Source organism: Macrobrachium nipponense, chromosome 12, assembly GCF_015104395.2.
Source record: "Macrobrachium nipponense isolate FS-2020 chromosome 12, ASM1510439v2, whole genome shotgun sequence".
Lineage (NCBI taxonomy): Eukaryota > Metazoa > Arthropoda > Malacostraca > Decapoda > Palaemonidae > Macrobrachium > Macrobrachium nipponense.
Genome location: NC_087205.1, coordinates 37,594,161 through 37,606,405, shown reverse-complemented (window position 1 = coordinate 37,606,405; position 12,245 = coordinate 37,594,161). Strand labels below are relative to the sequence as shown.

The following is a 12,245-nucleotide window of genomic DNA, read 5'->3' as shown; positions in this document are numbered from 1 at the left end:
ATCTAGAAACTGGGACTAACTCAGGACAGAATATCGCCATCCCACACATCCTACTGCTTGATGAATCACAAATTCTAGGTACAACCTTTTGATCGACGCTGCATGCTATCGGCTTTTATAAAGAACGCAGTATATTTTTGTCTTTATCTGTGTTGCGGGAATAAAAGATAAATTCATAGTCTTCACTCACATACTTAATCCCTATCCCATGATTTCGCAACCGTAATTAATAATCTCATAACCTGAGACTCAGGTTGTGAAAAAAGTCAATACGGTCATGTAAGTTCCGACTGCTCCTCTTATTAACTGCTCGTGTCAATATAAAAAAAATATTTGATGCCTGTTCTGGAGATGTGAGTCTCTCTCTCTCTCTCTCTCTCTCTCTCTCTCTCTCTCTCTCTCTCTCTCTCATGTTCCACTGTGGTTTGTTTTACCTAGTTTACCTATTTTGAACCCGCACGATTGAGTTAACCATAGTTTTTAAATCTATTATTTAGTATACATGCAATGGTCAGCTATCAAGATGCTTATCTCCTTTTAGTTGACAAAGGACGCTAGATGTTATTGAGAAACTCGATTAGTGAACAGACAGAATTAGAAAAATTTCTCTGTATTTAATGTACTTGAATTGTGGTTTCTCTCAAAACAGTAGACTGACCTGTTGGGAAATAGATTTCCCTTGTATGGTAATCTTCAGTTTGTACAGTTCATACTATAATGGGTATTCTGTATCCTCATCTATTCAACGACGGACACCAGTATCGAATTCCATGTCTTTCGTCTCATAACCGACGTCTTTTTTTTTTTCTTTTTCCTTTTTAGTTCTTTCACCACCTTCCAGCCGGCTTGGTGCCATGGTGCGTGGAACTGGCGAACGGTGGCAACTCACTCCATTTCAGAATTTGCACATTGGCTTTAATATCGCTCTTACACGGCCATGGCGGTAAAGGAGACTATCAGATCGACAAGGAGATACTTTTCTTCGATGAGTTATTAGAGATGGACGCAGGAGAAGGCAATGTTTGACGGTTGCTAAGAGCCAAATTGATTGTGAAAGGGCGACATCTGGCAGCCTCCGTAGCTGCTTTCTGTCGGAGCCTAGCGGTTCCCGGTTCCCGGGCCTCAGATCAGCTGACGCCCGAACACAGTAAACGTTTGTTCTTAAAACGTTTCGATCATATCTTTTTGTTTTTTCTTCTCTCTCTTCCGTGCAGTTCTGTGCCTCGAAAGGAGAAATATCCATTTGAAATGAACGGAGAGGATTGGGAAGTTGATTGACAAAAAAAAAAAAAAAAAAAAAAAAGGAGCAATTCATAATTTCCTCACGAAGAATGATGGTTTGTTAGAATTTGCCTGAAAGAACGAGTTTTGTCGAATCAGTTCGAGCGAATAATAACAATAATTAGGCCATTCGTAACAATACTTTGTAACATATTGTCTCATTCGCCCTCCAACAGGTTTATTGTTACTCCTGCCTCGGAGCAGGATGAGGTAGATAACCGCAGAAACGACGTCTGGACTAAAAGCAATATTTTGATAACAACGCCTTTTATCTGGATTATACCTTCGCCTCCAAAGCATAACTGGACACCTTCATCGGATAAGGTAAGATACGATGATGACGGTCTGTCTGACATTTCTCAAAAGCCATCGTGATTCTGCGACACGTCCTGAAGGTTGATCATGACGCACAAAGTGAACCACTTCCTTTATACTGCTTCATATTTCATTCAGGTGATACCATCTTGCCACGACTGGATGATATGACAAAGTTTTCCCAAGTGAAGTTCCTCAGAATCGAGAATTGTTGAAAATAGACCCGGTGAGACATTAAGCATCCGAATGACGTCACGCTAAATAATTCCTCGCCCGGGTGCTTTTGTTTGACCTTCATTTGGATTTCTTTGTTTGTCAGCGAAATCCTTGTGGGAAAGTCTAACGATATTATCATAGTGATTAAAATCCGTACAGGCGGCAACAGATTTCTGTGTTTAGATGGAAAATGAATTTCCGACACAGTGAAGTACCTTCGGGACCATCCTGCGCCCCCCGCCCCCCGCCCCCCCCTCCCCCCCCGAATTTTGTTCTCCATTAAGAAAAAAGGACTTGTCGATCTTTCTAGGTGATAGGCAAATGTCTAAGTAGGTTCAATAATTTACAGCTAAAAAGTAGCGCACGCATTTATCGGTGCTCTTGCTTGCGCTTCCACATACTCGACATTGTCTGCAGTCACCGGCTTACTCATTCAGAGGCACACTTACAGTCCGCTCATGCATTCAGACAATCAGACATATACTATATGTATCACATACCTTTTGACAATGTTAAACTAGTTATTTTTTTATCTTTGAAAATATAAGAAAAAACTGCCCATCTATTAATTTACAAATACACACAAACACATACACACATACACACACACAAACATGCGCGCGCGCACACACACACGTACTATATATATATATATATATATATATATATATATATATATATATATATATATATATATATATAAGAGAGAGAGAGAGAGAGAGAGAGAGAGAGAGAGAGAGAGAGAGAGAGAGAGGATACAGTGTTAACCATTGTCAAAATACCACTAGAGAAATACAAGTATGGTTACATATTGCAAATTTCGAGACTTGGCGCTATTAAGGTCAGTCCCTTACCACTGCGCACGGTGTGGTAATAATTCCGCTTATTTGTGAAGTTTTTGTAAAAATGTATTCATATTAATTCTTTAAAGATACTTCTTCGATTATTACTTTTGATCCATACGAGATAGTTAACGAGAGAGAGAGAGAGAGAGAGAGAGAGAGAGAGAGAGAGAGTACAAGTGACCGCCTCATCTCGGAACAAGAAAACGATAAAGCGAACAATATAAGAAAGGAATAAAGCCAAGAGCCCAACGAGTTATAAAACAAAAAACTATAAGAAATAGAAGCACAATTGAGCTCTCCCCCGCCGCTTAAAAAATGAAGTCCGGAGCCATTATTCGAGGACAATGGGAGGGTGGCCGTAAGGGCCTTAAATCCGCTAAGTAAGGAAACTAAGAGTAAAATATGAAAAGGACACACACGCGCGCACACACACACACAAGACCTGTAGGGACATGAGCACGACTGCCATCATTTTATTTATTCAAGGTAACAACCGCAACAGCAGCTCTTGTGGTCAACTGCCTCTAGTGCTGGAGTAGAAATGTTTATTTGATTGTGCTTGCGATGTTTTTTTAGCGTTGGTTATACGTGTTTGAGCAGCTCGTAAAGTTTGTAATGGAGGTATTGGAGTGTATACATACATACACGCATCACGCATATATATATACACCCACACACACACACAAATATATATATATATATATATATATTATATATATATATATATATATATATATATGAATTACTAGTATTAGGCTTAATACGACAGGAGAGTTCACATTTCAGGTTCTATCATTTACATAGTACTACGTTGTGCTACACCGTTACATGGAGAAGGAGAGTGTGCGTCTCTGAAAGCTTGTAGTAATATGTAAATAAAAAATTCTAGAATCTAAACCATCCCGTGTTATTGAAGCCTAATAAGAGTAATTTAAGTGCACACACACACACACACACACACACACATATAATTAAAATATACACATACATATATATATATATATAGATATATAATATATATATATATAATAAGATAAAGGTAGAAGCCACGAAGGAAAGTGAAGCAAACAATGGAGTAGATTCAAGATCTTTCGACTCAACGTCCTTTACTTAGTACACTAAGTAAAGGACGTTGAGTCGAAAGATCTTGTGGCTACTCCATTATTTCACTTACCTTCGTGGCTTCTACCTTTATTTATAATTTTATCACGTTCCAGACTTTCGTGATTCAGTTATACTACATACATATATACATACATTATAATATATAATATATATATATATATATATATATAATATATATATATATATATATATATATGATCGAACAAAGTCACAGCCACGAAGGAAAGAGTGAAACGATGAGAAGTTAAGTACTTTTGTCTTATTGCCTTTGTGGGTGTAACTTTGTTCGGATAATCGCCCCTTTTTTCCTTTTCGTGATTTAAAATCAAACACACAGACACACACACAGACACAGGCGCACACACACACACACACACGCACGCACACACACACACACACACACACACACACACACATATATAATATATTAATAAATGACCGTGTCGTGTAAACGGTTATTCTGAAACAAACATTTTTTCTCGTATTTTACTTAGTCTTGTGATTGATTACGTATTTAATGTTCATTTATATATCAAATTAAGTAAAATACGATTATTACGGGTAGCTAAAGTCTCCCAACCGTCGATAACAACTCTATACCAACTTGATTTCATTTCACGATCTTGTCATAAGATAATCAAGCCACCCACCACTTTATTTAAAGTCATTTGCCGAGGATTCCAGCTGGCTACACCTATTGATGGCAAACGAAGACGCAAATGGACCGGAAAGGCAAATTTCCTCTATTCAGCGACAGAGTTCGATCACATGTTCATTCCAATAATAAAATATTATTGACATTCATTCTTGCTGCATCGATTGCTATGCGTGATACAAGAACGTCCAACAAATGACTGAGGAGCTTTGTCAATCGATAGTTAAGTAGGCAGAATATCACCGACAATTTTTTGGAGTTTTTTAAGAAATAAATTGAAATCAATATACCATTACTGATAGCAATTGCCCAATACAATTGAGCTGTAGTTGAACGTATGTATATGATATGTATTTAAATGGTAATATTGCATACATAGGCACACACAACATAAATATATAGTATGTATGCATATAATTAATATATTAATATATATATATATATATATATATATATATAGATATATATATATATATATATATATATTATTAAGCTACAAATGTTCTTTAATATCCAATTCACTCTACTAAGAAAATAATATATTTTCATATATGTTAACTGAAAGGGAATTTTTTAGTTGATAATGAGTCCGTTGTCTTGTTCCAACCAGCAAACAGACGAGAACTCAGGATGCAGTCCTGAGTTCTTGTCTATTCGCTGGTTCGAACCCACGAGACGACGAACTTATTTTCAAAAAAAAAAATCTCCTTTGGCTAGCATATATGAAAATATATTATTTCCGAGGTACAGCGAATTGGATATTAAAGGATATTTTTAGCTTCATGCTAGTATATAATTGAAGGTGATGTGGAGTGAAATATAAGTAGAGTTTGTATTTGCAGGGTAACTTTGGAGTTGGATTTCAGTTCGTGGTGTTCAATATGTAATAAGCGAAATTACATATGAAAATAAATTGTTGAAAAATAAAACAGTGTATACACACACACACACACACACACACACACACACACACACACACATATATATATATATATATATATATATATATATATATATATATATATATGTGTATATATATATATAGTATATGATAAAGTATATGATATATATATATATATATATATTATATAATATATATATATATGATATATATTATTATATATATATATATCTATATATATATATATATCAAAAAAATTTCAACATTTCATTTTTATATGTAATTTCGCTGATTACATATTAAACACCACGAACTGAAAAGTAAAATAAGTCTACAGGAATCCAACTCCAAAATTACCATATTCATGATTTTCAGAAACGTATTGTAAATACAAATTCTACTTGATTTCAATCCAGTTTGCTTAATCGGGCTTTCAGAGGTAAGCGAAATATAAATAAGTCTACGGACATTACTAGCCACATTTCACTTACTGTTACCGATGTTTTAAGTTTACGGTATTTTCATTCATATGTCACCTAATTTTTTAAAATTTGGGAAACAATAAAAGTAAAGTATATCTAATCAGTTCATTCATATAAGAATTACTACTTCCTACTTTTTATATTTCAGTATAAAATCGATCTATTCCCATTTTGTTAATCTTTTGTACATATGTTCATATGAAAGAAACGACGTATATTTAAAATTTACACTGTAATTTGGCATTATTTTTAAAAATGAAGAATATAAGTTAATGTATTATTCCTATCAATTATAAATCATATTTATTTTCATATGCATAAAAAAACTGCGAAGTCATAAAAGTTGAAATTGATATCATTGTTATATTTAACAGTTAAATCTTCAAAGATTTTTGAAATTCAGATATTACTTGATTTTAATTATTTCTTTCGCTGTCGTTTGTCCAATGTTCAATTTTATAGGAGAGCTGTATATAAGCTATTTATTCGTGTTCTATACTATTCCTTGAAAACCCTCATCTTTTGCCCCAGGATGCTTTGCTATGATATACATATGAAGTGTCGCTATTCTTTTAAACGGCGATTGTAGTGAACTTTACTGTATGTTTTACTGATTAAATTTACATATTCTTTATAGGTGATACAAACTTTCCTAGTAATTACATTCCATATTCCTACTACCGCCTCTTTAAACCGATTAGGTTTAAAAAATTAACGCATCATCATGGAAGAGTATTTAACACATATGAAAAGAAGATATAGTTAGAAAAAATTGTATATATATATATATATATATATATATATATATATATAATATATATATATATATGTATATATAAATATGTATATATAAATTAAAATTTATTATATTATCTTTAAGATTTGTACAATATTACGAGCTACAGGATATTTTTGAAAACTTGCGCAAAATGCTAAGCCGATAGCAATCGAAATGACACATTTTCTGCTACGCATTTTTCAAGTCCTGTTAGCTGGAAGTACTTTGCGAATAAATCGAACGTCACATTAGAACAGAGTCTCCCCGAGGGTGTCCTGTAACTGAAACTTCAAAAGTTTAAGCGAAGATGTGAAGCATTGCTACCCTAATGTTATCCTCCTTGCATTTCAATACATTTTTATCTATATATTAATTTATTAGTATAGATATGTATATATGTGTGTGCGTGTGTGTGTGTGCGTATGAAAAGTTGTGTATAAGTTGTAATACCAAATGTATTTACATTTGTCGTTGATATGTTTAACAGTTAAGATATATTTCTTTCATCATGTCTAAAATTGCAAGGACTCTCTACTGTGTATTTAAATTTCATTAAAATAATAAAGGAACATATAAGTTATAAAAGTCACTTCATATTTTGTTTTATATTAATTGGCAATTTGTAATGCATATCCCTATCACTAAATGATTGTCAACCATTGACATTTGAAACAGTTTACGATTGAAATGCTTATTTTCCTATTTTTAGGCGCATAAATTTTTAATTCGAGCAATTCTATTTATTCGGAATCCTAACTTGGAAATTGAATATCTTTTTAATTGACTTATAATAATAATAATAATAATAATAATAATAATAATAATAATAATAATAATAATAATAATAATAATAATAATAATAATAATAATAATAATAATAATATTTATTTTTATCTCAGTCATCCTATACGACTGGGTGGTTTTTATAGTGTGGGGTTCCGGGTTGCATCTAACCTCCTTAAGAGTCAATCAGTTTTCTCACTATGTGCGCTGTTTCTAATAGCACACTCTTCTGCATGAGTCCTGGAGCTACTTCGGAGGGCTTTTGTTACTGAATCATGCCTCTTTTTGTACTGGTTCTCTGCAAGTGACAGACATTCGGTGGCTATGTGGTTTATGGTCTCGTTTTTAATATTGCAATTCCTGCATATCGGTGAGGTGTTATTTCTATCTATTGTTCTTTGGACATATCTGGTTCTTAGGGCCTGATCTTGTGCCAATGTTAACATTCCTTCAGTTTCCATCTTGAGTTCTCCTCTCTGTAGCCATTACCATGTTTCATCGCTGGCCAGTTCTTTAGTCTGTCTCATGAGCTGTCCGTGCATTGGTTTGTTGTGCCATCCCTCTGCTCTTTGTCATTCTCCTGTCTCTGAATATTTCTGAGTCTTCGTCTACTTTTATCAGCCCTTTTTCCCATGCACTCCTTAGCTACTCGTCTTCACTGGTTCTCGATATTGACGCAGTCATCCATGATTAGTAGACCTCTCCTTCCTTCCTTTCGTGTTATGTATAGTCTGTCAGTATTTGCGCTTTGTGTATTGTCATGTGTTTCCTAGTTTTCTGGTCTATGCTGCGGAGTTTAGCCTTCGTCCACTCCACTACTCCTGTGCTATATCTGATTACTGGTACTGCCCATGTGTTTATGGCTTTCATTATATTTTCGTCGTTGAGTTTTGATTTGAATATCGCCTCAAGTCTCTGCATATATTCTTTCCTGATCTTGTCCTTCATCTCTTGATTTTTTATATCCTCTCCTATTATTCCTGAGTATTTGTATCCTGTCTCATCTGCCTTTGATGCTATCCCATCTAGTAGTTTTATCCCTTCAGTCCTTGTCACTTTGGCCCCCCCTCTTTTTTTCTTTTATCTATACCAAGGCGCATTTTTCTATTCCAAACTCCATCTTGATGTCCCTAGATACAATCCTTACAATCTGGATTAAGTTATCGGTTTCCTTGATGCTCTTACCATACAGTTATGTTACTATCATTGTTATTGCTGTTGCTGTTTTTGTTGTTGTTCAGAAGATGAAACCTACTCATATGGAACAGGTCTACAACGGCCAATGACTTGAAATTCAAGCTTGCAGAGAATATGGCCTTCATCTAAAAGAAATTAAAGAAGATAGGAAATATAAAAACAAGAGACCAGTTATGAGAAAACAAATAAAAATTAACAAAATAATAATAAAACAAAAAATAATGGCAGGAATCATCACCACGAAATGAATGTAACTATAGTTGACTATGATGACATTCATGTTACAGTTCGAGAGAAACACGTGTATGAGGCCGTTGACGACCTTTCCAGGACGACTGCTTGACCTATGGAAGCCGTGAAATATGAAAGAGGATACGCATGACGTCATTCAGCGTTAGGAACGTACTTCCTGATTTGCACAGGTTTAGAAGTTCATACGTATTGATCCCCCTCTGAGATGTACTGATGCTAGAGCTTTTTTTTTAAAGTTTTTTTCTTAGCTCTGTTTGTCTGTCATGTTTGTCACAGTTGTTGCTTTATTTTGTGTTTTTTCTTTCCCATTTTCGGGTAAATACGATCACCCATCCAATTTATTTGCTTCTCAGATCTTATTGTGTTCCATTGTCAGCCAAAAATTTCCATTAGGTTTTATTGTGTTCCATTATTACACCAAAGTTTCCACTTACTCGCTTGTCTTCATAGTTCTTGTGTTTCATTTCCAGTAAAAAGTTGCTACATACTTTTGACTTCTTAGGTCTTCTATTGTTCTATTATCACTCAAAAGTTTCCACCTACTGTGTTGCCTTCTCAGGTCTTATTCTGATATATAATCCCTGAAAAGTTTCCACTCATTCTGTTGCCTTCTCAGGTTGAACTGTGTTGCATTGTCAGTAAAAAGTTCCCATTCACTTTTTGTTTGGTTTCACAGGCCTTCTTGTTTTCCAGTATCACTCAAAATTTTCCATCTACTATATTGTTTTCACTAATCTTATTTTCATCCATTTTCACTCCAAAGTTTATAAAAACATTATTTTTGAGATGAAGTAATTAGCCACTACCCTTGGTAAGGCAGATGATAATGGGGGATTTATGTGCAGCCAGCATCCGATTTTCTCAGTTGAGAGAACCAGTCTCTCAACTGACCAAAAGAGGGCATGTTATTACAGCAGTGAGGGAGGAATAAAAAAAACTGATAATATCCCTTTTTTCGCGTGGCACTAGAGGGCATTAGTTTTGGTCAAAAGGTATCAAAAGATTCATAATCATTCGAGTCTTTTGATTAAAATGGCAGAGCAGTTCGGTTCAGTAAACGATCAAATCCAGAAATATTCCGTGTGTTTAGTAACATCATACCTATTTGGAAAGGGTAGGTTGAACCATTTACAATACGGAGTGAATCACTCCTTGACTGGTTAAAACTTTCCTCATTCATGAAATAACTAAAGAAAACTATTATGTGACTTTTTTTGTGTTTTCGCAATTTGGCTTCAAAGAGCAATTCAGTATTTCTTGATGTGATTAAGGAGAGACATAATTTTTTCAGAATGAATTCTGTAAGCGGTCTTAATTCAGAAAAAAAGTGCCATCATAACGTCTGATATATAAGAGCTGAAAGCGGAAGTATAATAGAACCATTACTTGTATCCCAGCAAGAAGTAAACGTAGCTAAATATATAATTCACAAAAATGATCGTGAATTATGTTAGAGTTTGACATTCAGAGATTATTGTGACGAAAATTCTTTTTACTCAGACTCCGTTAGCACTGGGTCCTCATGATGACTCATTGTGTTTTGCATCAGGAAGGCCAATTCTTGCGAATTTAGTTAATTTTCTAATATTTTGTATCGAGCTTTACAACATAACGTAAGAACTGACTCCGCTATAATCCTGGTCTGATACCGCCAAGCGTCAGTTAACCCATTTATAGGCTTATAGCTAAATCCATATCCCAGAGGCCATCCCTCTCACGTATATAAAAACATTCGACCAGAAAGAGGAAAAGCTTAATTTGTCTGTAAGTGAGATAAACGCCTTCGTTCCTCTTTCACACGCCTCCCAAGAAGGTCCTGGCACGCAGGGTGGCCATGGGAAGGGCTAACTGCTGGTGGAGAGGTGGGGTGGGAGGGGAAGGGAAAGGGGGTCCCAGTGAAGGAGGGGTGGGGGGGCGGTTCTTGGATGGATTTAGGCCATGAAATCACGTTTACAATCTCTAAGGGAATGTCTGTGAGAGAATTTGAGTGCCTCCATCTGCATGTGATTGGTCTCGCAGATGTGAGCTCGTGGGACGGACATAAATGGCAATTACTTTTGAATAACAATTTAGATTTTCGCACCAGAACTGAGGACTTTCGCTTTCCAGAGTATTCTGAAAGTTCCTGATTTACTTCTTATATTCTAAGTTTTATATTTCAGAGGGTATTCTGACTGTTTTGGTTTGATTTAGATATCCGATTAGTTTAGGGGTTTCTTAATGTGCCTACATATCCAAGTTTGTAAATACATGCTGCTATTTAATTGAATTATGTTTTGCATGTTAGAATTCATAAATATTATAGAACTGATTTATCTATCTAATTACCTGAAAGTTGAGAGCTTTTATGATTATTTTAGAGCATCTGTTTCATATTAATCATTGTAAAAGTTCAAGTAATTTTGCAAATGTTGGAAGATATCTCTCATTTTACTCATAGATTCTATCAGACTATTGCGAGAAATTTTGAAATTCAGTGGCGAAATATAAATGTTCATTCTTGCTAATGTTATAGGCTATAGTATTTCTCTTATAATGACCGATAACAGATTTCATTATTTCTCTGTTACGCTTTTTAGTCTAATGTTTTAAAGTTTTTGCTAACAATGTAATTTTGTTGTATAATGAATATAAACATACAATCTCTTACAATTCATAATTGTCACTGTCTCTCAATTAAAAGAACTTCAAGCTTAGAGGTGTTGTGTAAGCATAAATTTTAAGACAATATTACGTTTGGTTTTTGTAAGCTGTTTTTATTTGCTGTGCTTCAAGATTTCGAGATTTTTGGGACAACTCCAGAAGTTATCTCTCTCACTTGTAATTTTTCAAGACACCTAATTGACTTGATTTCCCTTTAGTTCGATTACTGTTTTCACGAAGTTTTATATTTATTATCAAAAGTATTTTTAAAAATAAAATATACTTTTTCCCTTTTATCATTTTAGGCGTATTTCTTTCGCAAGACTTTCAAGCTATTCAGTGGGGATGTTCTGTAGTGTAAAGATTCTTTACATAATTTCTAAAATTGTGAAGCCCCCTTTATTTGCGTGTCTTGGCTTGTATATCCAAGAAGAGTTGAATGCGTTCTTGTTATTTTGCGAGCAGGTTTATGAAACCGCGTAGTAAAAAATTCACTTAGATATATGGATTCATTGTCAGTGTATTTTATGAATAGCTATATTTCCAATATTCCTTAAAGCCTTTATTATGGAAAATGAAATTAGGACAGTATATTCTTAAAATGGTTTAATTGCCTAATACAATATTATTTTGAGAAGTAACCAAATAATTGTAATTTTCCTGTTTTTATGTGAAAGCGAGATGGAATGGAAAATGGAAAATATGTGGTGATTCAGCTCAGTAAGGGAAATGGAGAATGGAAAGGCTTGAAAGATGTAAAAGGAGGAAATCC

At 34.5% G+C, this 12,245-nt stretch overlaps 1 protein-coding gene across 6 annotated transcripts in view; it reads left to right on the top strand.

Annotated features, from left to right (window-relative positions):
- Positions 1 to 1,104: 1,104 nt before the first annotated feature.
- LOC135224491 (sodium-dependent neutral amino acid transporter B(0)AT3-like) overlaps positions 1,105 to 12,245 on the top strand; it is a 194,512-nt gene continuing 183,371 nt past the window's right edge. For 3 of the 6 annotated variants that reach the window (XM_064263501.1, XM_064263499.1, XM_064263495.1), the window contains exons 1-2: positions 1,110 to 1,153; positions 1,458 to 1,605. The gene's annotated coding sequence lies outside the window, so the exon portion shown is untranslated. The other 3 variants (XM_064263497.1, XM_064263498.1, XM_064263496.1) reach the window with 3 other exon arrangements.